General features: G+C 43.0%; 1 protein-coding gene across 1 annotated transcript in view; it reads right to left on the bottom strand.

The window, feature by feature from the left end:
• The window catches only part of foxp4 (forkhead box P4), a 169,722-nt gene extending 149,155 nt beyond the window's left edge, over window positions 1-20,567 (bottom strand). The window contains exon 1 of the mRNA XM_039015906.1: window positions 20,068-20,567. The gene's annotated coding sequence lies outside the window, so the exon portion shown is untranslated. The remainder of the gene's footprint in view (window positions 1-20,067) is intronic.
• Between the last annotated feature and the right edge of the window lie 249 nt (window positions 20,568-20,816).

The following is a 20,816-nucleotide window of genomic DNA, read 5'->3' as shown; positions in this document are numbered from 1 at the left end:
GATCCTGGATAGATCTGGTTGTATTCCAGGCTGATCACAAGAAAGAGACGTCGATTTCGGACATTTGAAAAGGCCCTGATGACGTGGATATATATGCCTTCGTCGGCGCTCATCCCCCCCCAAAAAATGATATAATAATAACATGATGACACAGCACTGGGCTGGAATTCAGCAGGATTAGAGCCAGAGCGCCTGCTTAGACCACTGCAACACAGCAGTTCAACATTCTCTAGAAAGCATGGAGACTACTTGATGATACTTAATGGAAACAACACATTGTTTTTCATTATTTTGTTTTAAACCTTCCCCAAACCATAGCCCTAACCTTAACCACTCGGAATGAATGCTTAAAATTAACCCTTTGAGTTGTTTCTGTTTTAACCCTGTAACCAGGCAGAATTATCCCTGTAACCACGTGAAATTAACCCTGTAACCAAGCAGAATTATCCCTGTAACCACGCAGAATTAACCCTGTAACCAAGCAGAATTAACCCTGTAACCACGCAGAATTAACCCTGTAACCAAGCAGAATTAACCCTGTAACCAAGCAGAATTAACCCTGTAACCACGCAGAATTAACCCTGTAACCAAGCAGAATTAACCCTGTAACCACGCAGAATTAACCCTGTAACCAAGCAGAATTAACCCTGTAACCAAGCAGAATTAACCCTGTAACCATGCAGAATTAACCCTGTAACCACGCAGAATTAACCATGTAACCACGCAGAATTAACCATGTAACCAAGCAGAATTAACCATGTAACCACGCAGAATTAACCCTGTAACCAAGCAGAATTAACCCTGTAACCAAGCAGAATTAACCCTGTAACCAAGCAGAATTAACCCTGTAACCACGCAGAATTAACCCTGTAACCACGCAGAATTAACCATGTAACCACGCAGAATTAACCATGTAACCAAGCAGAATTAACCATGTAACCAAGCAGAATTAACCCTGTAACCAAGCAGAATTAACCCTGTAACCACGCAGAATTAACCCTGTAACCAAGCAGAATTAACCCTGTAACCAAGTAACCCCTGTAATCAATAATTGACGTTCATCCAGTTGTGCCAAGTGTGTGTGTGTGTGTGTGTGTGTTGGTAACCTATATGTGTAAATGGAGCCAATCGGTAAGCCATATGTCACTCTCTCTCTAGTGCCAAACCCACAACCCTCATCTGCCCCGCCCCTCACTTGGCACAAGAACACACAAACACACACACACACACACGGCTCCCTCCACTTCATTAGGAAAGTAAACACAAGTGCTGTCTGAAGTGGCTAATTAGAGAGCTAATTACTCCCTGCTCGTTACTAATGCAAATTATATTACGCTGCTTAACTTCCTTGTGTCCACAACGACGCTGTTAATTGAGGCCTTTTGAAATTAAATTACCCGCTAATTAGCATATCAAAACCATTAATTCTGTGTCAGGAAGAAAAAAAACACAACAACAAATGCCAAGTTTTACTAATGAGTTTTGCTAATTGAATATGTACACTCAATACCGAGGTGGACGCCAGAACTGCCTAAACAGCCGATGCTCAACCACTCTGTGTGTGTGTGTGTGTGTGTGTGTGTGTGTGTGTGTGTGTGTGTGTGTGTGTGTGTGTGTGTGTGTGTGTGTGTGTGTGTGTGTGTGTGTGTGTGTGTGTGTGTGTGTGTGTGTCTGAAACCAAACGTAGAGAAAAACACCACACATCGTAACAGAGGCGCGTAATTTATGAAACCATTCCATTTCTCCAAACGGTTTGTCAATATTTCCCTGTTTACGCAAAACACCATTGATCTATAGCACTTAGAAAAAGAGAGAGAGAGAGAGAAAAAGAGAGAGAGAGAGAACAGAGGGGGAGGCAGGGGGCCTAATCAGCTGATGAATATAGAGGGCTGAACCATCACCACTAACACACAGTACGTTACCCTGATGTAATTACATGGTCTGAGCACAGAAACACACAAATAGATCTACACTGGGGTCTGAAGCTGCTTTCTGATACAATGAGTCAGGGGGAATCTGGACTGAGCTTGAAGAGCTCATCTACTGAGGTTTAGTTGGTATAAAGGCTGTAAACTGCCTTTGAAGTAAAGATGTGCAGCATCTCTGCAGTGTTCTGGTAAAGCCTGGACCCCTGATAAGTACTGTACCGCTTCTACACCCTCTCTCCTCTCTATACAACCACATCACCTGCTCTGCCATACCAGAGGGGTATCCCACGAAGCAAGCTTGATCTACTCAGGGTTTTCTAAAGCTAACCAGCTTCAGTTAGCTTCACATTCCAGCTCATTCCATACTACTACAGTGGATATTGCTCGTCCGCCTGCCGCTAACTCTAGCAGGCTTGTAACTGTGTGTGCATGTCGCACATGGCTAGTCGAACGCTGAACTCTTCATTGAGACAATGCTGAAACATCAATCCATGGGCAAGTCAGTGCCACATACAATCTAAATGAAAGAAGAGTTATCTTACAAATTCAGCAGACTATGGCGTGAACTAGACTTTGAGAAGTGCCATCTTTATTTGATTATTTATCGTTAATGCCGACTTTGGTGTGCTTATCAATGCACACCTACAAGCACCTTATTCCCCACTCCTATCGATAAAATCATTTGATTAAGTCATACAAAAGTGTTACTGTGCGTGAAGTTTAAAATGCATTTTGTCATTACTAAATGTGTAATGTGACATATTTTAATACTACTATTTGATTAATAAAATATAATCAGTCGTCTTCCAAAAAGCTTTGCAAGAGGGAGGGAATCGGATTTCATTGGTCCTCAACTTGTGGCTCAGTCATTTCATTCAGGGCAGGTGGAGTTAGCCGTGAGTTAGCCTACATGCACACCCACTTTTTTTCTAGCACTTACAACCCAACTAAAGCCATAGGATTAACAGTCTCCCTCCTCTCCAATCAAAGCTAAAGTTCTGTCTGATAATAGCCAATTGTAAACGTTTTCAGAAGTCAAGAGATTATTCAGGTAGATTCAGGTTCTACCTACCTGGCTAGTGGTCATGAATACCAGAACAGAACAGAGCTAGAAAGCCTAGAGACATTAACTTTTTTAATCTACGGTTGAAATAAAAATAATCATACATCTAAAGATTCCTCTCGACTTTAAATGTAAAACTGCCCTAAAAATGTAATTCAAATCCCCTCCCCTTTCATCCTTAAATATCTATCCAATCAAGATGGCTGAAAAGATGTATTCAGGTTGGTTGCTATAAAAGTTATCTTATTACACTTTCCAACTTCTCATTTAAATACCACTGTAATGGAAGATGAAAAAATATATAGTGAAATTGAGAGGTAGTCTTACAAAAAAATTAAATAACCATGATAATTAGATGTAAATATATTATAATAACTTTAAGGGAATGCATAGAAACTGCTGCTCTACAATATTCTGCCTAATTGCTCGAATTATCATATTAACCAGTTACCATTTGACTTAAGTTGACAAAAAAATATATATTATTCATCCATTTCTTTTAGGACTTTCCTAATCAAAATCTAACATCCTTGAAGAATGAATTTGAAGGCCTCTTATCAGTTAATTAAATCAGGTTGGAAGTCATTTTTCTATATGGCGTGATTAGGGCCCGCTCTGTTCTCCTCTGTTCAGACACCATGACGTGAGAGGAAACTTCTCCCTGGCTCATCAAACATTCACAACCAGAAGAATAGAATTTCTTTGAAGGGACGTCATTTTTTTTTCTCCAAACCTCCGCCTTTCTGATAAATTGTGCTCCACCCAATAGATCTCTCTTTCTCCTCAACACATTCTCATTAACGCCCAGAAAGAGAAAAGAGAGGAGAGAGAAAGGAGAGGGGAGGGTAAAGAGAAAGGGACGGGGGGAGAGAGATGGAGAGAGAAAGAACCTGGTGTAGAGAAAGAGAAACAATGTGATAGAGACTCAGGGAGAGAGGATAGGTAAAAAGAAAGGAATGATGGAGGAAGATAGCGAGCGAGGGACACTCACACACACACACACAACCCGGGTAACAGCCTTGGGTAAGCCTAAGAGACTAAACATGTACGTCTGGAGCTAAAACAAGTGCTACTGTTTCTACAGAGACACAATCTCTTCATCTCTCCCTTTTCTGTCTGTTCCCTCTCATCCTTGACCCAGTCGGTTCTATTCACGTCCTACTCCTAACATTTAAACAAAGCTTTATCACAGTGTTTCTGCATGCTTGTTTCACCCTCAGCTATGGTAGTGAATGCAATCTACACACACCCCTCATCTCATGTCAGGTGAAATAAATCCAACTGGATGGAAAGAATGAGAAAGAGAGGAAGAGAGAGAGAGAGAGAGAGAGAGAGAGAGAGAGAGAGAGAGAGAGAGAGAGAGAGAGAGAGAGAGAGAGAGAGAGAGAGAGAGAGAGAGAGAGAGGGAGAGAGGGAGAGAGAGAGAGAGAGAGAGAGAGAGAGAGAGAGAGAGAGGTAGTCCACTCAGTACTCCCATCAGTGGAGTATAAGACTGTCTCTGTCATTCAGGCTGCAGCCGGCCTCTCCAGTAGCCAGAAGAGCAGAACAGATATACTGCCCTCCGCACATCTGTCCATCCAACACTCCTCAGGGGAGAGAGAGAGAGATGGGGGGGGGGGGTAACTGAAAGTAAGGATGAGAGGGACATGAAGAGAGAAAGAGATGAGAGAAAAACAGAAAGGCAAGTAGAAAAAGAGTTTGAGAGAGGATGAGAGGGTGAGAAGCTGGTAGTTGGTAAATGACTGTGATTGGATAATGAATTGAATGAGCGGAGCTTGTCTGATTAAGTTGCAGAGGAGCCCAACTCTCCATCAACACGCTCTCTCATCATCCAATCAACACGCTCGGTTGGCCCGGCACCTTATTGGGTTTTATTCCGTTCTCTCCTCTTTCCCTCCTTCCCTCACTACATGTTATCCTGTCTTCAGCGTAGCCACAGTAGTCTTTCTCAGTGAAGAGAGAATTCTCAAAGCCACAATTACTGCAAAGAACTATCAATTTCCCCTTCAATTAACCCTGTGGGGAGAAAGGGAGAGAAGTAGAGCGGGGAACAGAGGGGGGAGGGAGAGAAATTCAAATTTGGGACGCAGCATTAAACCTATGTGCTGCCTCTCCTCTCCTCCCCCGTCCGTCTGGGAAGTAGTAATAAATGAGGGGGTGAGGCCGAGGAGAGGGGAGGGGGTAGTGTAACATCCTCAGGGGTGAACTTGACCCCAGCACTGAGGGTCAAAGTGGTTACGGTAGAACCAGGGCCCCCATCCCCATTACGGCTGAATACAGGCCGCACAGGCAGCTAGCGCTAATACCCACTATATGCTAATGAAGGAGATGGTGGGAGGTAGTCTCAAACCACAACCCAGAACTGCTGAAAGCTCTCTTCCATGGGAGACAGAGAGGGAAGAGGGGGAGAAGGAGAGAGAGTGGAGAAAAACGGAGAGAGAGACCAAGGGGGAAGTAGACAGGGAGAAAAGAGATAGGGGGGGAAAGTGAGAGGAAGTTGAAGAGAGAGAAAAAGGGGGAATAGAGAGAGGAAGAGGAGAGGGAAAAAGAGAAATGTCTGTTTTTATAAGAGGGAGTGATGAAGGGGGTGTGTGTCCGGGGTTGTGGTTGTTAGATCAGCCGAGCTTCGGCCCGGAATTACAGGGAAGAACTCTGACGGCATGACTGCACTCTATCCTCCCCCCTCTATCCTTCCCTCTCTCTGAGCTGAGCCCCCGGAGAGGGATCCCAAACCAAACTCAGCCTTCAGCAAAGTTCCACAGGCAAACTTTCACAAAGCCCCGAATGCCTGACTGCCCGCCTAGCTACATGACGACAGAGAGGCATGCCAGGGTTTCAATGCAGCCCTCCCTCCCTGCCTCTCCCTTCCTCCCTGCCTCCCTCCCTCTCCTCTTCTGCTGCCCTCTACTTTCAGAGGCGTATGAGCTGTTTGCTGCTGACCTTTCAGACAATGGAAACAAGCGGAACCCAGAAACTGCAAATGAGTGATACAGGTTGCATACAGGCTGCTCCACCTTCACTAAGCTAACACACGCAGTCCTGCCGTCGATGAGAGAAAGCACGGGCATTGTCCTGCTTGTTTTGGCTTGTTTTGCCAAGAGTCAATGGCCGCTTTTCAACTGGGTAATAAATGTCGTTAGTCCTTGAAGAAGAAAAAATTATTCGTCTTTTCTCCATTACTTGCTGATTGTAAATACTTCAAAAGAAAAACGTCCCATTGGAAAAAAATGAGAGCGAAAAAAAAGAAAAAAGAAAAAGGAATCTTTTAAACAGTCATAATGTAATTTTCATCTAAAGATTTCAAAAGGATTTTTCCCTTTCTGTGTTTCATTTCACCTGGGAGCACTATTCTTCAATTCAACCAATGAACGTGCAGGCAAACTAACAAAACACACCATTCAAAATTCACAGTATTTTGTTCAATTCAGTACATTCGGAAAGTATTAAGACAGCTTGACTTTTTCCACATTTTGTTAGGTTACAGCCTTATTTTAAAATTGATTAAATTGTATTTTCCCATCATCAATCTACACACAATACCCCATAATTACAAAGCAAAAACAGGTTTGTAGAAATTTATGCACATAAAGAAATAGAAATAATTGAAATATCACGTTTACATAAGTATTCAGACCCTTTACTCAGTACTTTGTTGACGCACCTTTGGCAGCGATTACAGCCTTGAGTCATCTTGGGTATGACACTATAAGCTTGGCACATGTGTATTTGGGGAGTTTCTCCCATTATTCTCTGCAGATCCTCTCAAGCTCTGTCAGGTTGGACGGGGAGCATCGCTGCACAGTTATTTTCAGGTCTCTCCAGAGATGTTCGATCGGGCAAACTCCAGAGATGTTCAATCGGGCAAACTCCAAGCGGGTTGTCATGTGCCTATTACTGAGGAGTGGCTTCCGTCTGGCCACTCTACCATAAAGGCCTGATTGGTGGAATGCTGCAGAGATGATTGTCCTTCTGGAAGTTTCTCCCAACTCCACACAGGAACTCTGGAGCTCTGTCAGAGTGACCATTGGGTTCTTGGTCACCTCCCTGACCAAGGCCCTTCTCCCCTGAATGCTCAGTTTGGCGGGGTGGCCAGCTCTAGGAAGAGTCTTGGTGGTTCCAAACTTCTTCCATTTAAGAACGATGGAGGCCACTGTATTCTTGGGAACTTCAATGCTGAAGAAATATTTTGGTACCCTTCCCAAGATCTGTGCCTCGACACAATCCTGTCTCAGAGCTCTAGTGGAAGCCTGGTGCTTGGGCCAGTAACCGAAAGGTTGCTGGATTGAATCCTCGAGCTGACAAGGTAAAAATCTGTCGTTTTGCCCGGGCGCTGTGGATGTTGATATAAGTCAGCCCCCCGCACCTCTCTGATTCAGAGGGGTTGGGTTAAATGCGGAAGACACATTTCAGTTGAAGGCATTCAGTTGTACAACTGACTAAGTATCCCCCTTTCCCTTAGACAGGTGTGTGCCTTTTCTAATCATGTCCAACAAATTGAATTTACCACAGGTGGGCTCCAATCAAGTTGTAAAAACATCTCATGGATGATAAATGGAAACAGAATGCACCTGAACTCAATTTTGAGTCTCACAGCAAAGGGTCTGAATAGTTATGTAAATAAGTTTAAAGTTTTTTTTTTTGTAATCAATTTTAGAATAAGGCTGTAACGTAACAGAATGTGTAAAGAGGGAAGGGTCTGAATACTGTCCGAATGCACTGTACATCCATTTAAATCTACTTCAACAATACATACACTATATATACACAAAAGTATATGGACATCCCTTCAAATTAGTGGATTTGGCTATTTCAGCCACACCAGATGCTGACAGGTGTGTAAAATTGAGCACACAGCCATGCAATCTCCATAGACAAACATTGGCAGTAGAATGGCCTTACTGAAGAGCTCAGTGACTTTCAACGTGGCACCGTCATAGGATGCCACCTTTCAAACAAGTCAGTTTGTCAAATTTCTGCCCTGATAGAGCATGCCCTGGTCAACTGTAAGTGCTGATATTGTGGAAAGCGGAAACGTCTAGGAGCAAGAACGGCTCAGCCGTGAAGTGGTATGCCACACAAACTCACAGAACAGGACCGCCAAGTGCTGAAGCACGAGGCGCATAAAAATCCTCTGTCCTCGGTTGCAACACTCACTACCGAGTTCCAAACTGCATCTGAAGCAACGCCAGCACAAGAACTGTTTGTCGAGAGCTTCATGAAATGAGTTTCCATGGCCGAGCAGCCACACACAAGCTTAAGATCACCATGCGCAATGCCAAGCGTCGGCTGGAGTGATGTAAAGCTTGCCGCCATTGGACTCTGGAGCAGTGGAAACACGTTCTCTGAAGTGATGAATCACGCTTCACCATCTGACAGTCCGGAGGACAAATCTGGGTTTGGCGGATGCCAGGAGAACGCTACCTGCCCCAATGCATAGTGCCAACTGTAAAGTTTGGTGGAGGAGGAATAATGATCTGGGGCTGTTTTTCATGGTTTGGGCAAGGCTCCTTATTTCCAGTGAAGGGAAATCAAAACGCTACAGCATACAATGATATTCTAGTTGATTCTGTGCTTCCAACTTTGTGCCAACAGTCTGGGGAAGGCCCTTTCCTGTTTCAGTATGACAATGCCCCCATGCACAAAGCGAGGTCCATACAAAAATGGTTTGTCGAGATCAGTGTGAAAGAACTTGACTGGCCTGCACAGAGCCCTGACCTCAACTCCATCGAACACCTTTGGGATGAATTCAAACGGCGACTGCGAGTCAGGCCTAATCGCCCAACATAAGTACCTAACCGCACTAATGCTCTTGTGGCTGAATGGAAGCAAGTCCCCGCAGCAATGTTCCAACATCTAGTGGAAAGCTTTCCATGAAGAGTGGAGGCTGTTATAGCAGCAAAGGGGTTGACCAACTCCATATTAATGCCCATGATTTTGGAATGAGATGTTCGACGAGCAGGTGTCCACACACTTGTGTTCATGTAGTGTACATTTAGCAACATATTTCATTAAATAAAAATATACTGAAAACATGCTCTTCACTAAGAGTTTGAGTAGTTATTTGAGTATAAAAAGCTTGTTCTAACACTTTTTAAATGTGATTTCTATACCCAAGTAAGGCATGTTTTCTTACATTCAATTAACACAGACACTTCTACTCTATTCTATTCAGTACTGATGGTCGTGGATGTGTTAAATAGAGTCGAATAACTTAACAGCTATTTTATTTTGATGAATTACTTCACATTCGCCAAGCATTTCAGACATTTAACTTTAGGTCAAAAATACACTCTAAACATTAGAAAATGTGTATCATCTTATGTGGAGACACAACTTCTAAGAAAATCTATTTTTGATGAAGAAGTATCGACTGTCCTTGCATTATAAAGCCTTGTCATTTGACTGAACTGGAGTAGAATAGAATATGTCTATTAAAATGTGTCTTAATAAGAAAAAATCCTGCCCATGAATTCAGATGACAGTTTCCTTTTAATGAAGGGCTTGAATGCCTGTTGAGAGCTGCTGGAGGAGAGCAGAGAGGATGGTTAATTCGAGAAGGCAGCCGTGTCTTTACCTCCCATGCCAGAGTGTGAGAGAGCGAGAGAGAGAGAGAGAGAGAGGAGAGGAGGAAAGGCTTGTGAATGTCTGAGGAGGACAGGAGGAGAGGATAAGAGGAAGGAAAGGCTTGTGAATGTCTGAGGAGGACAGGAGGAGAGGATAAGAGGAAGGAAAGGCTTGTGAATGTCTGAGGAGGACAGGAGGAGAGGATAAGAGGAAGGAAAGGCTTGTGAATGTCTGAGGAGGACAGGAGGAGAGGATAAGAGGAAGGAAAGGCTTGTGAATGTCTGAGGAGGACAGGAGGAGAGGATAAGAGGAAGGAAGGCTGTGTGTGATAAAGGAAGAGAGGGGGCTGCTTTAGAGCGACTCCATTTGAACTGACAAATTAAAGAGCAGTTGAACCGCTCGGAACACCACACACCAAAACGAAGAGAACCGCGACAGTACTTACAGAGAACACACATACTCTTCATATCTGTGAGTGAGTGTATGTGTGTTTATTTGTGCAAGCAGGCATGTATGCGTGTGTGCATGTGTGTGTGTGTGAGAGAGTCACAAAAGTAGCCCTGTGAGTGACAGAGAGAAAGAAAGGGGGGATGACAAAATAAAAAGTATTAAATGAGAGAGAAAAAGGAACTGGCTGCGCAACTAGACACAACGCATTAAAGCCAGGGAAGTCATTCTATAGAAAATACATCCCCTGTACTCTCCCTTTCCGCTCCTCCTCAACACTCAATCTACCAATACTAAGGACTTTCAACACAGTATACCGTATCGGCTCAATTTTGAGTCTGACATTCTTAACAGAAAATTGCACTTTTTGACCCAATGTTTCCATTACATTTCTTCTTACCCTGCAGTGAGCATATGTTCTAGTATTGCACAAAAGGTGGATGAGGTGTTTAGTACAAATAACATACTTTTTTCCACTCTACCACCTGTTTTAGATTAGGCTAATTGTCAGAAATGAAGGGACCAGTTAGTTTTTTTGTTGTTCAAACAAAATCCAGAGCTAAACTATTAAAAATGGGTGTATTATAATTCTATTGAACACTGCTTATTTTTTATCAATACTAAATGACAGTTTTAGGATCACCAACACAGTGGTATTTTTCTTAAGATACAGTAGTACTCCTTATTTCCTATTTTTTCATCCTACTTCATCTCCTATTTTCCACTCCTCTATCCTCTTCTTTTTCCACATTTCTTTCCTCTCTTCTCTGTCACCCCTGACCAGTGGTCTCAGCCGGTTTCAGACTACTGTAGTTTCAAAGGCCAGCGCCACAAAACACTCTTTCTTTTGTCTTTCTCTCTTTAAAGACTGGAGTCTGTCTATTACACTGTGTGGTAGAAGAGTCCTGGACAGCAGAGGTAATCTGACAGGATTAGGCTGCTTTATTTCCCCGGGAAGAAGGGATGGGAGAGGAGAGGAAGAAAGAGAGGAGGCCGCGCTCAAATCCCCCTATAAATGTCAAACAGCGAACAGTGACCAGGGGCACAGAAACACACCTGCGCATCACACAGAAACACACACACATACACACCTGTCATATCTCACTGGGCCACCAGACTGGCAAGGAAAGGAGAAGAGACTAGTCCTTCTTTTCCTCTTTCTCAGGAGCGAGGGATTTGTGGGGAACGAGGCACGAAACGAGGGAGGGAGAGGGGGATTACACAATTATTCAGATAGCGGCTGGGGATAATCTAGTGGCAGATGTCCCTTGGTCAACAATGCCCACCTCACACACACACACACACACACACACACACACACACACACACACACACACACACACACACACACACACACACACACACACACACACACACACACACACACACACACACACACACACACACACACACACATTACAATGCTAGCCGAACACAGCCGAGAGCAAAAGCCAGCCGTAACCGATGGTTACAAGCACTTTGTGTAACCTGCTGGTGTACCAAACACACACTAATCACCAACGGCAAAGGAGAAGTCATGCAAACACACATCTCTTTAATGATAATATGATTTGGTGTATATCCTTTAGATTTTTTCTAACTTGATATATTTGTATCTAAAAAGTCCATAGCATGGCAATAGTTATCACTGGGACAGGAGAGGGTCAACCTGTTAGCTTTTGTTCTACTATTTCTCCTCAGCCGTCAGAAAAACAACATCAAACCTGAGAAATTCTGTCCAAGGGAAACTACATAACTGACAGGTAATTGTGGTCACACACATACCCCACACCATCCCGCCACATTCTTCCTTAAGCCCCTGCCTCTGTGTCTCTGTGTGATCTCAAGACTCTCATAGCTACTGTGCTATTCTCTTATCCGTTTCTCCCCTTCTCCTTCCCATTTCCTCTATCCTTCTCTCCTCTCTCCACTGCTTTGAAAGGGCACATACAGAGCCTCAGAGTCCTCACCCCCTGTGGGGCAAAGTCCGGCAAAACCACTTCACCTCAAGGACCACGGGGAGGGAGAGAAAGAGAGAGAGAGAGAGGAGAGCGAGAGAGAGGAAAGAGAGGAAAGAGAGAGACATTTGAGTCTCATTACCATACAATACTTAAATCTCAAACATGGCATGACAACACAAGTGAAACACACAAAATAACAGACTTGAAAATATATAAATATTGCAACAAAAAAATCCTGACTGTATGAGTTTAATTTTCCTTTTTCCTGTAATGAGTACAAAAATTGCAGTCAGTTAATGCCAAAATGAATGCATAAGCAAGAGGATGGGGGTAGAGGGGGGGGGGGGTATAGCTGTCAATCCGTCCTCTCTAGCAGCACATTGTGATTTGGGTTTAGACTGGTTAACAGATCTCTCTGTCAGTGGGTATATATATCTAGCACCCTGCCCGCCACAGCCTGTTTCTCATGCTAATAGTTTAAGTAGTCATCCTATGTCACCCATCACTAATACCATAAAATAGCAGCCTTCACCAGCCTCTCAGCCGCAGCGTTAGCCTGTGTTAGCCAGCAGCACCCCAATACTTTACGGATTAGTAAACATAATGAGATATATTTATACACTTGTTACTTATATGGTCAATGGGTGGGGGGGGGGGGGGGGGACTGGGACAGGGGTATGGAGAAGATTTAGTTAGTTCCTATAGGGGCTTCCCTCATACCTCTTTACAGTATAGCAAACTGTACACACAACCAAGTACAAAAGACATTACACATTCAAAGCCAAACTAAACAACACATACAGCTAATGAACAACAACACATACAGCTATTGAACACAAACAACCTGAACTAAACACACAGAAATGTCAAAACTTTCCTACACTTTTAAACCTCAAAGCCAAAAGGGATGGGGGGGACGAAAGCATTAGTATCATCAAACACAAATCTGTGCTAAGGCAGTGAAGACACTCGTTCCCTGACACTCATTCACTGACAGTGTTTTCCTTCCGCTGGGGAGCGTTCAGGGCTGAGCGTGAATCTGTGTCTGCTCCTCCTACCGCTTAAACCTTCCCGGAGTGGAAATCTCTCTCCAGAGCTCGCCTGGCGGATTTCACCACGGCTGCCGCAGAGTGAGGTGCGTTTAAGAGGCGTGGAACGCTCCTCTACAGGCAGGCGATTTATGCAGCGCTAAAGTTGCGTTCAGGGCCGTGCAGCTGTCACCCGTGCATTAGTAGAACCCTTTAATAAATGCATTAAAACAGTGCCAGAAAGTTTAGTCCCATTGTTGTTTGGAAGAAGTCTTTGAAGTGATCTGTTCTCTCGGCAACTGGTTGATTGACAGGTGGGTTGTCAGGCTGGTACAGAGGGTTGGAATACACCAACGACTCTCTTATGACGCCCTTACGAAGGGTCATAGGGGGAGGGGGGAGACAGGTTTTGAATGGGGGAGATTGGGGAGATGGGGGAGACAGGCTCAATGAGGATGCCATACCACACACACACACACACACATTCTGTCATACTCCCCAACACACCACCTCTCCCCCACACTTTCTCTCTATCTGTCTCCCATGCACACACTCCTTCTCATGCTCCATTTCCCTACTTCCACACTCTGTCCATCCATGTCACATCTCCATGGTGGCCATGATGAGTGTCATCACACAGTCAGCAGACTCCCAGCTCCATCTCCACCCAGATACAGGTACAGCCAGGTTGTGCTGAGGTTACGTTATAGCAGCTAATTGCTATGGCCCTGCCCCCTGTCCAAGATTATTGGACCTGTCCCATGTTACTAAAACTCTACATCTACCTCATCCTCTCAGTCTCTTCTCCTATTCCAGTTTCAGCTCCAGTCATCTCCCTCTCTAGCTCACTAGTGGTTAGAGAATTGGGCCTGTAACTGGAAGGCTGCTAGATCGAATCCCCGAGCTGACAAGGTAAAAATCTGTCATTCTACCCCTGAGCAAGGCAGTTAACCCACTGTTCCCCGGGCACGAAGTCATGGATGTCGATGAAGGCAGCCCCCCGCACCTCTCTGATTCAGAGGGGTTGGGTTAAATGCAGAAGACACATTTCAGTTGAATACATTCAGTTGGACAACTGACCAGGTATCCACCTTTCCCTCACTGTCCCAGCCTTAGCCCTTCCCCAGGCCTCCACCAGCCCAGTCCCTGGCCCTGCTCACTGCTACAGTCCCATCTCCAGCTAAAGGTCCAGCCACAGGCACAGTCCCTTCTATCCTTTCTTTCTCGGTCCCTCCGTCTCTCGCTCTGTCTCCAGTCTCTCCAGCAATGGGTCATAAAGCTGGCCTGTGGCTGCCAAGCTCTCTCAGGAGACGCTGATCTAATGCTTCCACACATAATGATCCACGCCTGCCTGCCTGCTACACACATACTGTCATTTCCGTCCTCTTCTCTCTCTCTCTTTCTCTCTCTCCCTCTTTCCCATTCCCCAGGCCCATAGGAAGCGGTCCCTTCCTCTCTCTGTGCTGCAGGGTCACTCCCTCCCACATCCATCAGCTCTTAAGAGGCTCACACTGAATCTATCTCTCTATCACAAAATCTCTCTTCGTCTATCTGTCTGTCTGTCTCTCTCTCTCCCTCTCCTCTTCTCTCTTTTCCACTCAAATAGACTGCTGTGAATCACCCTAAAATCTACCCAGGGCATCACAGAATCCAGAATCCTCTGCCCTCCTCTGGTCCACGGCTCGCTCCCTCGTTCCACAACTTGTCTTTCCCCTTTTCTCTCTTCATTCTCCTGCTTTTCTCTGTCTTTCTCTGGACTAAAGATGCTGTGTCAGTCGAATTCTGCTGGCTTTACTTTCCCTAATCCACAGGTCAGCATTTGGCATGCACACACACAAGTAGACATGCACAACACAAATAGATATGCACACACACAACTAGACATGCACAACACAAATAGACATGCACAACACAAATAGACATGCACAACACAAATAGACACACACAAATAGACATGCACAACACAAATAGACACACACAAATAGACATGCACACAAGCGCACACGTATGCATGCACACACAAACACAAAAATATTCGGGCCTCTCGTTCTCCCCAATAACAGGTTCAATTAGAACCACATGTGTAATCATGGTTGAAACTAAGGCAATGTGGCGGCGGCTCAACACTCACGTCAATCACCTCACTGATGACCACAGCCAGCACTCTCATCACCAGCTAGCTACCTCCACACACACAACAAAGCTTTAAAACTTCAACATTTCAATTCTTAACAAGATTGATTTTATTTTTTATAAAAAACAACCCATTTTCCAGACTTTTAGGCTTCCTCAAAAAAACAGCCAACACATGCATTGACTATGAACTGCAAACATAAGCATTTAATTTGTCCTTTTTCCACAGAATCTGTTTTAATGGAAGTACTGTGATGGAGGCAAATAGCAGGATATCCACTGGGTCAAATCCTACACATACCAGCATCATGTATCGCTGGCTTTCCACCTCTCTTTAAAAACACTTTGGAGCACCAGATAAAGCCACTCAACCAATGGGCAGCAGTAGTTTTGGTCTGGCAGAAGAGGTTTAATGTAGAGGGGGATAGAGAAACAGGCAGACAGAGCGAGTCGTCAGAAAAGTGTTCAATATTAGCAATGCTCAGGACATGAAAAACTTCACAAAATACTGTCCATCTCACTTGACTGGAGCCCATATGAATTTTGAATGGGCACTCTTTTATACGTACACACACACGCACACACGCACGCACGCACGCACACACACACACACACACACACGCACACGCACACGCACACGCACACACACACACACACACACAGGTACTCGTGGTAAGAACACTTATATTATGTTGATGGACCACCACAATAAAGTTGGTGTGCATTAAGCCCAGAATGGAACGTTTTGAAGCAGTCTGATTCATATTATAATACAGCAGTCAATACAGTTTTATCATTTTATAGTATAGTAAAGCATTCAAGTGTTAGCGTGTTTATTGTACATATTTTTTGACAATCTGAAACATGTTCTAGTCACACCCAGGCTCTGACACACAGCCAGTTAAAACCCTGACTACAGCCCAGACACACACAAACACACACACAAACTTTGCCTAACTACAACCAAAACACGTTCAACACACATAAAGGTTGTCTATCTGTCCCACCCTGATAGTGTCATCTAATCACTATTACTGCAGTGTTGCATTTCGCAAAATCACTACTGACATTACAGATGCTGTTCAGCAAATAGTGAACAGACTTTGCTTTCCTTTTACTAAATATACCATAATAGAAAGTCCAAAAACATTTTACACACTACACAGATACAAGAAAAATATTCTCTACAACACTGAAAATCCAGCAATAATAGAAACTCAACAAATCAGAAGAGAAAATGTGTGAGACAGAGAGACAGGACAAATTCAACAACAGGACATGAAAAACAGTCAGCTGCCGAGGAAAAGAAGAAAAAAACGTCTGATTTTACTGTCTGCAGCTGGACACAATAGCAGATAGAGCAGAGAGAGTCAGCCTTTTTCTGACACCTCTAGCTTCCTGACTGTGTCCACTTCATTTCCAAATCAATTATTTTCCCTCTCAAATACCCTGTCTATTATCTCACTTTTTATTTTTCTCACAAACTCTCCTTTTCTCAAACTGCTCTTCTCACATATTCTTTATATTATATTCAAACACTGTTCTTATCTAAAATCGTATTATCTTTCTTAGATACCACATGTATAGAAAAGTAAGTATCTGTTAGTATCTAAATATGATTTTCAAATAATTACTAGGTAACTACCATCTGAAATAGAGTGTAAAATGGCCCCCCTCTCCTTCTCTCTGAGAGGAGAGACCCTCACTGCTCCAGTCTCTCTCTCAGCCCAGCAGCAGGTATGTCTGTTTGAGCTGAGGATCTTCAATAATGATAATAGAGTAATTCAGCTGACACTTTTCTCTTAAGCTACTTCAAATGATGTCATATCTTCAGTATATGTGGCCCATGCGGAAATCAAACCCACAACTCTGGAATTACAATCATCATGCTCCAACCAACTGTGCCAACGCAACCACTTTCTCCTGTCTTAAAGCCAGGTCTGGATCTCTAGACTACAGCAAACATGACACACACCGCTGAGAAATCCCCTGCTTTCTCTCACCCTAAACTCTAAAGCCATTCCAAAAAATGGTATCAGTTCAGTTGAAATTTCCCAACTCTTTGGTTATGAGCATAGTAAAATAGAATAGAACTAAAAATAGAATAACACAATCAGAAAGACTAAATTAGGTAAAACATTCGAAATAAATCTGGACATACCTAAAGGAGGTGAACTGCTTTTAGTAAAATATAAGGAGGTGAACTGCTTTTAGTAAAATATAGAAGGTTTAAAATACCCTTTCAAAGAATTTGCCTGGTTTTAAATAATTAGTGGGGCTAACTATAGGCAGATAACTTTTGTTTGTTCAGTTACAAAGTCCCTTGAATTTCTTATTTTCTTAAGGAATAAAAGCTAATCATGATTTTATAAATAACCCACTGATCTCAGAGAAGAAAATCAGCCCAGGTGTGTTTGTGAACAATTAAAATAACTAGTCCCCGGGTGTGAAAATATTTTATGCCACCACACATACCACCAACCAAATCCATGTTTTCCTGCCTGGCAGAAGAGTTATGACATGGATATAAAATGTGAAATACAGCTCTTTCGTTCTCTCTACAAATTATATTAAACCTCCATCAGTGGTGCAATTAAAACTGCGTCACCATCGAGTTGCAGATATGCCACCCGTGGCACGCGCAGCCTCGGAGCGAAGGACAGGGAGACAGGAGCCACAAAACAACATGGAGAGAGAGAGAGGGAGCGGGAACACACTAAATTAATTAATTATGTCAAATGCCCCAGCGTCCATCAATCAAATGGAAAAACGGCAATGATCTGCCTTTTTCTTTGTAATGACTTACAGACCAATGGCACCGCGCCGCAACCAATAGCAACTAATTGTAATTTCAATTCTCCATCATGCCGGACATCATTGCGTCTGACGTGCAGGAATGTCCCAGATGAAGGCTGATATTTAGGGGGCTCAGGGACGGAGATATATGGGTATGCTCAAATTTAGGAAACCAACCGCAACAATATGGCGGTGATGTCTGTGAAAACTTCTACATAGCCTTGTGAGATGTTGAAAATAGCCTACTTGTTTGAGACAATGCAATTATTTAAAATGAATTATGAATTTATAGATTTAGTAGAAAGTAGATTAGGAAATTATTTAAAGGCTTTTATAGGACATTACAAAACAAACAAAACACTTTCATAATGAGATATAGAATGAATATTCGAAGAAAAACAACTCTAAACGCCGGAATGCTCAAATGTGTTAAAATGGGTCTCCTCACAAAAGCGCACATCCAAAGCCTAAAATCAGTAGCCATTAGTTATTGTGCATGGGGCGCATTTGGCTATTCTGTTGATGAGTCCTATTGCACCCGACAACTTTTCAACACTAGCATAACTTTTTAGAATTTGTATATTTTTAAATGTATAGTTATTCATATTCCCAATACATTTCATATGCGTCAGTTGCAAAATACATATTTTCATAATTAAATCAATAAAGATTGTGAGGCTATGTATATATCCTTTATCTTAGAAGTTGTACAATAATTGTATATATATATATATAAAACAAAACGAAGAAGTTATCAGCTAAAACGGGATCTTCTCGGCTTTTCATGTCTTTTGCTTTTCTGATAGGTAAGTATATCCGATTCTGATTAATAGATTATGCATGGCTAATAACCAATAATAATCAACGACATAAATTGTTCCATGAGCATCACACCAACTTTGATTTTGAAGCACAATTGCACGTATCACCAACAGTAGGCTAGGGCTATAGCCTATTGTTTGGTAAACTGAATCAATAATAACAATAGCCTACTATTACAGTAGATTTCTATTGTATTTGACACAATTGTGAATAAATTCAAATAAAAGGGACACTAGCCTCCCATAAAGACTTAGACCAAACCTTCCATACCACCCGGATTGAAGTCTGCAAAATTCAAGCCCAAAATCAGCAGACATCCTTTAAAAATATTTAAAAGTTTGACCGTAGAAACGAATTATTTAGGCATATCAGTGTGCTTGTCTAAATTAATTATAAAATAATTGAAAGACCTAATCATAGATTTAATGTGGTCCCTTAAAATGTATCTTTAATTCAAATTCAACAATCGCAAATCTATTGAGACCTCGTTCGGTGTGTGGTGAACGGGTAATAAACGATCAAAAATAATTCAAACGATGGCCGAATGGGTGTGTAAATTTACACCCGTTATTGGAGACGCGATTAATCAAAGTATTTTACAAAGGACACGTTTAGCGTTCGACGCTTGTGCACCTCCGTGCATTTGCTGCTTTCATTCAAATTCACTCCGAACATCTTTGTAGGCCAGCTTTGTCTGAAAACTTTTTGTTGTTTCATGTGCGAGCGTTTGAGAACCTGACACCTTCCATAAGCGGTGAGGCAGCATGCAGCCACTGCTCCTGCAGTCTACAACTTTAACTATCATTTCACACCTACATTTTAAAATAAAAACCAAGTAGACCTATTTCCAAAGTATGTATACTAAAGTATATGGATTTCATTTCAAAACTGCAATCTGTTATTTTGATAGCACGTGTTTATCTAGGGGAGAGGTCGCGAGAAACTCGCTCGTGGGTCCTTGCCATTTTCGACAAACTTTTTTCTATTGTACAAAATGAAGAACGACTTCAAAGTGCATGGCCTGAAAAGTAGCTGATTTAAAGTTTCATGTTTGGACTACAGTGTATGCCAGCCTTGGTGAAACGCACATTAGACAATAATAGCCTAGTCATTCGCTCAATATAGGGTAAGATTTTGTTATTATTGGTTTATAAGACTTTTGCTGAAAACAATGATAGCCATAAACAAGTCCAATTTTTGCAGTGTTCGAACTCAACAACACGCGCGCACACATTTTCACTCTTGGAAAAACACACGGACAGAGAGACAGAGGAGAAGAAAGGACAATTAAGAGGGATGGAGAATATGTAGATACGTGTATCAACCTGTTCTTGTTTTCTGAAGAAGTCAACTTTCACACCAGTGGCTGGACCATGTGGACAGCCCCGCTTCAGCTCGGCGCAACACCACACGGCGAGTCCCCTCACGGCTACAAAGACTCAAGGCAAAATAACAAAAAGAGAGAAATCTTGGAATCTAAGATTGGTATCGCAGGAAAATTACTTTCAACGACAACCGTCTTCGTTAGTTACTCCGTGCTTCCTTCCTTTCTTGTCTTTTGTTGTGCGTTCTCTCTCTAGGAGTGGGCACTGTAGCTAGTGAAGTCAGAACAATACTAGTGCCACTAACTCACACAGAGGCTGCATGCGCAGCCCTTGGGGAAGTTGATGGAGAGAAAGCACACAGCTTTTCGGGCTGTTCGTTGCCGGCTCTCCTCACTCTGGTCTGATCCTGCTATCTCGCCGTTATTCAGATCTTAACCCCTCCACAAGTCCCAATGACGATAATCGACTCAGTTTTTGGCATCCCATCTGTCGCTCGCTCCTTCGCTAGCAAATCAGTGTTGAATTATTCGGGTTGTGTGTTGGTTGAGGATATGTTGGGGGATAGTTTGCGCTCTACCGTAATGCCTCTAAAACAGGTGCTCGTTCACATCTCCCTGTGCCTTGCGAGTGGCAGAAAAAGGCGCTTCACATGGCCGGGTGGCAAGCGGCAATTGCACCGAGAGAAAATCCGCCTACCATGTTAATTTATTTTAATTTTATTTATTTCACCTTTATTTAACCAGGTAGGC

The sequence above is a fragment of the Salvelinus namaycush genome, chromosome 20 (genome assembly GCF_016432855.1).
Source record: "Salvelinus namaycush isolate Seneca chromosome 20, SaNama_1.0, whole genome shotgun sequence".
NCBI lineage: Eukaryota > Metazoa > Chordata > Actinopteri > Salmoniformes > Salmonidae > Salvelinus > Salvelinus namaycush.
Note: the sequence above shows the minus strand (reverse complement) of the source record. Positions and strands in the feature narration are given on the sequence as shown.